Here is a 5,163-nt window from a genome sequence, read left to right as displayed (position 1 = left end):
AACTCAAGGTAGCTAAAGCTAGTTCAAGCTAGCTCAAGCTAGCTAAAGCTAAGACAAGCTAACTCAAGCTAACTCAAGCTAACTCAAGCTAGTTCAAGCTAACTCAAGCTAGCTAAAGCTAACTCAAGCTAACTCAAGCTAACTCAAGCTAGCTCAAGCTAACTCAAGCTAGTTCAAGCTAACTCAAGCTAGCTAAAGCTAACTCAAGCTAACTCAAGCTAACTCAAGCTAACTCAAGCTAGCTAAAGCTAACTCAAGCTAACTCAAGCTAACCCGAGCTAACTCAAGCTAGCTCAAGCTAACCCAAGCTAGCTAAAGCTAACTCAAGCTAACTCAAGCTAATTCAAGCTAACTCAAGCTAACTCAAGCTAACTCAAGCTAACTCAAGCTAGCTAAAGCTAACTCAAGCTAACTCAAGCTAACTCAAGCTAACCCGAGCTAACTCAAGCTAACTCAAGGTAGCTAAAGCTAGTTCAAGCTAACTCAAGCTAGCTAAAGCTAAGACAAGCTAACTCAAGCTAACTCAAGCTAACTCAAGCTAACTCAAGCTAACTCAAGCTAACTCAAGCTAGCTAAAGCTAACTCAAGCTAACTCAAGCTAACTCAAGCTAACCCGAGCTAACTCAAGCTAACTCAAGGTAGCTAAAGCTAGTTCAAGCTAACTCAAGCTAGCTAAAGCTAAGACAAGCTAACTCAAGCTAACTCAAGCTAACTCAAGCTAACTCAAGCTAACTAAAGCTAGTTCAAGCTAACTCAAGCTAGCTAAAGCTAACTCAAGCTAACTCAAGCTAACTCAAGCTAGCTCAAGCTAACTCAAGCTAGTTCAAGCTAACTCAAGCTAGCTAAAGCTAACTCAAGCTAACTCAAGCTAACTCAAGCTAACTCAAGCTAGCTAAAGCTAACTCAAGCTAACTCAAGCTAACCCGAGCTAACTCAAGCTAGCTCAAGCTAACCCAAGCTAGCTAAAGCTAACTCAAGCTAACTCAAGCTAACTAAAGCTAGTTCAAGCTAACTCAAGCTAGCTAAAGCTAACTCAAGCTAACTCAAGCTAACTCAAGCTAGCTCAAGCTAACTCAAGCTAGTTCAAGCTAACTCAAGCTAGCTAAAGCTAACTCAAGCTAACTCAAGCTAACTCAAGCTAACTCAAGCTAGCTAAAGCTAACTCAAGCTAACTCAAGCTAACCCGAGCTAACTCAAGCTAGCTCAAGCTAACCCAAGCTAGCTAAAGCTAACTCAAGCTAACTCAAGCTAATTCAAGCTAACTCAAGCTAACTCAAGCTAACTCAAGCTAACTCAAGCTAGCTAAAGCTAACTCAAGCTAACTCAAGCTAACTCAAGCTAACCCGAGCTAACTCAAGCTAACTCAAGGTAGCTAAAGCTAGTTCAAGCTAACTCAAGCTAGCTAAAGCTAAGACAAGCTAACTCAAGCTAACTCAAGCTAACTCAAGCTAACTCAAGCTAACTCAAGCTAACTCAAGCTAGCTAAAGCTAACTCAAGCTAACTCAAGCTAACTCAAGCTAACCCGAGCTAACTCAAGCTAACTCAAGGTAGCTAAAGCTAGTTCAAGCTAACTCAAGCTAGCTAAAGCTAAGACAAGCTAACTCAAGCTAACTCAAGCTAACTCAAGCTAACTCAAGCTAACTAAAGCTAGTTCAAGCTAACTCAAGCTAGCTAAAGCTAACTCAAGCTAACTCAAGCTAACTCAAGCTAGCTCAAGCTAACTCAAGCTAGTTCAAGCTAACTCAAGCTAGCTAAAGCTAACTCAAGCTAACTCAAGCTAACTCAAGCTAACTCAAGCTAGCTAAAGCTAACTCAAGCTAACTCAAGCTAACCCGAGCTAACTCAAGCTAGCTCAAGCTAACCCAAGCTAGCTAAAGCTAACTCAAGCTAACTCAAGCTAATTCAAGCTAACTCAAGCTAACTCAAGCTAACTCAAGCTAACTCAAGCTAGCTAAAGCTAACTCAAGCTAACTCAAGCTAACTCAAGCTAACCCGAGCTAACTCAAGCTAACTCAAGGTAGCTAAAGCTAGTTCAAGCTAACTCAAGCTAGCTAAAGCTAAGACAAGCTAACTCAAGCTAACTCAAGCTAACTCAAGCTAACTCAAGCTAACTCAAGCTAACTCAAGCTAGTTCAAGCTAACTCAAGCTAACTCAAGCTAACTCAAGCTAGCTAAAGCTAACTCAAGCTAACTCAAGCTAACTCAAGCTAACCCGAGCTAACTCAAGCTAACTCAAGGTAGCTAAAGCTAGTTCAAGCTAGCTCAAGCTAGCTAAAGCTAAGACAAGCTAACTCAAGCTAACTCAAGCTAACTCAAGCTAACTCAAGCTAGTTCAAGCTAACTCAAGCTAGCTAAAGCTAACTCAAGCTAACTCAAGCTAACTCAAGCTAGCTCAAGCTAACTCAAGCTAGTTCAAGCTAACTCAAGCTAGCTAAAGCTAACTCAAGCTAACTCAAGCTAACTCAAGCTAGCTCAAGCTAACTCAAGCTAACTCAAGCTAACTCAAGCTAACCCGAGCTAACTCAAGCTAACTCAAGGTAGCTAAAGCTAGTTCAAGCTAGCTCAAGCTAGCTAAAGCTAAGACAAGCTAACTCAAGCTAACTCAAGCTAACTCAAGCTAACTCAAGCTAGTTCAAGCTAACTCAAGCTAGCTAAAGCTAACTCAAGCTAACTCAAGCTAACTCAAGCTAGCTCAAGCTAACTCAAGCTAGTTCAAGCTAACTCAAGCTAGCTAAAGCTAACTCAAGCTAACTCAAGCTAACTCAAGCTAGCTCAAGCTAACTCAAGCTAGTTCAAGCTAACTCAAGCTAGCTAAAGCTAACTCAAGCTAACTCAAGCTAACTCAAGCTAACTCAAGCTAGCTAAAGCTAACTCAAGCTAACTCAAGCTAACCCGAGCTAACTCAAGCTAGCTCAAGCTAACCCAAGCTAGCTAAAGCTAACTCAAGCTAACTCAAGCTAATTCAAGCTAACTCAAGCTAACTCAAGCTAACTCAAGCTAACTCAAGCTAGCTAAAGCTAACTCAAGCTAACTCAAGCTAACTCAAGCTAACCCGAGCTAACTCAAGCTAACTCAAGGTAGCTAAAGCTAGTTCAAGCTAACTCAAGCTAGCTAAAGCTAAGACAAGCTAACTCAAGCTAACTCAAGCTAACTCAAGCTAACTCAAGCTAACTCAAGCTAGTTCAAGCTAACTCAAGCTAACTCAAGCTAACTCAAGCTAGCTAAAGCTAACTCAAGCTAACTCAAGCTAACTCAAGCTAACCCGAGCTAACTCAAGCTAACTCAAGGTAGCTAAAGCTAGTTCAAGCTAGCTCAAGCTAGCTAAAGCTAAGACAAGCTAACTCAAGCTAACTCAAGCTAACTCAAGCTAGTTCAAGCTAACTCAAGCTAGCTAAAGCTAACTCAAGCTAACTCAAGCTAACTCAAGCTAGCTCAAGCTAACTCAAGCTAGTTCAAGCTAACTCAAGCTAGCTAAAGCTAACTCAAGCTAACTCAAGCTAACTCAAGCTAACTCAAGCTAGCTAAAGCTAACTCAAGCTAACTCAAGCTAACCCGAGCTAACTCAAGCTAGCTCAAGCTAACCCAAGCTAGCTAAAGCTAACTCAAGCTAACTCAAGCTAATTCAAGCTAACTCAAGCTAACTCAAGCTAACTCAAGCTAACTCAAGCTAGCTAAAGCTAACTCAAGCTAACTCAAGCTAACTCAAGCTAACCCGAGCTAACTCAAGCTAACTCAAGGTAGCTAAAGCTAGTTCAAGCTAACTCAAGCTAGCTAAAGCTAAGACAAGCTAACTCAAGCTAACTCAAGCTAACTCAAGCTAACTCAAGCTAACTCAAGCTAACTCAAGCTAGTTCAAGCTAACTCAAGCTAACTCAAGCTAACTCAAGCTAGCTAAAGCTAACTCAAGCTAACTCAAGCTAACTCAAGCTAACCCGAGCTAACTCAAGCTAACTCAAGGTAGCTAAAGCTAGTTCAAGCTAACTCAAGCTAGCTAAAGCTAAGACAAGCTAACTCAAGCTAACTCAAGCTAACTCAAGCTAACTCAAGCTAACTAAAGCTAGTTCAAGCTAACTCAAGCTAGCTAAAGCTAACTCAAGCTAACTCAAGCTAACTCAAGCTAGCTCAAGCTAACTCAAGCTAGTTCAAGCTAACTCAAGCTAGCTAAAGCTAACTCAAGCTAACTCAAGCTAACTCAAGCTAACTCAAGCTAGCTAAAGCTAACTCAAGCTAACTCAAGCTAACCCGAGCTAACTCAAGCTAGCTCAAGCTAACCCAAGCTAGCTAAAGCTAACTCAAGCTAACTCAAGCTAATTCAAGCTAACTCAAGCTAACTCAAGCTAACTCAAGCTAACTCAAGCTAGCTAAAGCTAACTCAAGCTAACTCAAGCTAACTCAAGCTAACCCGAGCTAACTCAAGCTAACTCAAGGTAGCTAAAGCTAGTTCAAGCTAACTCAAGCTAGCTAAAGCTAAGACAAGCTAACTCAAGCTAACTCAAGCTAACTCAAGCTAACTCAAGCTAACTCAAGCTAGTTCAAGCTAACTTAATGAAGTTAACCCAAGCTAACTTGGGTTAATGAAGTCAAACTCAAGCTAACCCGAGCTAACTCAAGCTAACTCAAGCTAATTCAAGCTAACTCAAGCTAACTCAAGCTAATTCAAGCTAACTCAAGCTAATTCAAGCTAACTCAAGCTAGCTCAAGCTAACTCAAGCTAACCCAAGCTAACTTAAGCTAGCTTAAGCTAATTAAAGCTAATTAAAGCTAACTCAAGCTAACCCAAGCTAACTTAAGCTAGCTCTAGCTGGCTGCCACTGTTAGGCCATTTGGGAGCGCTTTTCTCGCACTCTGATTGGCTGCCACTGTTAGGCCATTTGGGAGCGCTTTTCTCGCACTCTGATTGGCTGCCACTGTTAGGCCATTTGGGAGCGCTTTTCTCGCACTCTGATTGGCTGCCACTGTTAGGCCATTTGGGAGCGCTTTTCTCGCACTCTGATTGGCTGCCACTGTTAGGCCATTTGGGAGCGCTTTTCTCGCACTCTGATTGGCTGCCACTGTTAGGCCATTTGGGAGCGCTTTTCTCGCACTCTGATTGGCTGCCACTGTTAGGCCATTTGGGAGCGCTTTTCTCGCACTCTGATTGGCTGCCACTGTTAGGCCATTTG

Source organism: Convolutriloba macropyga, unplaced genomic scaffold (assembly GCF_964194025.1).
Source record: "Convolutriloba macropyga unplaced genomic scaffold, txConMacr16.3 SCAFFOLD_2674, whole genome shotgun sequence".
NCBI classification, from domain to species: domain Eukaryota; kingdom Metazoa; phylum Xenacoelomorpha; order Acoela; family Convolutidae; genus Convolutriloba; species Convolutriloba macropyga.
This window is presented reverse-complemented; position numbering follows the sequence as displayed.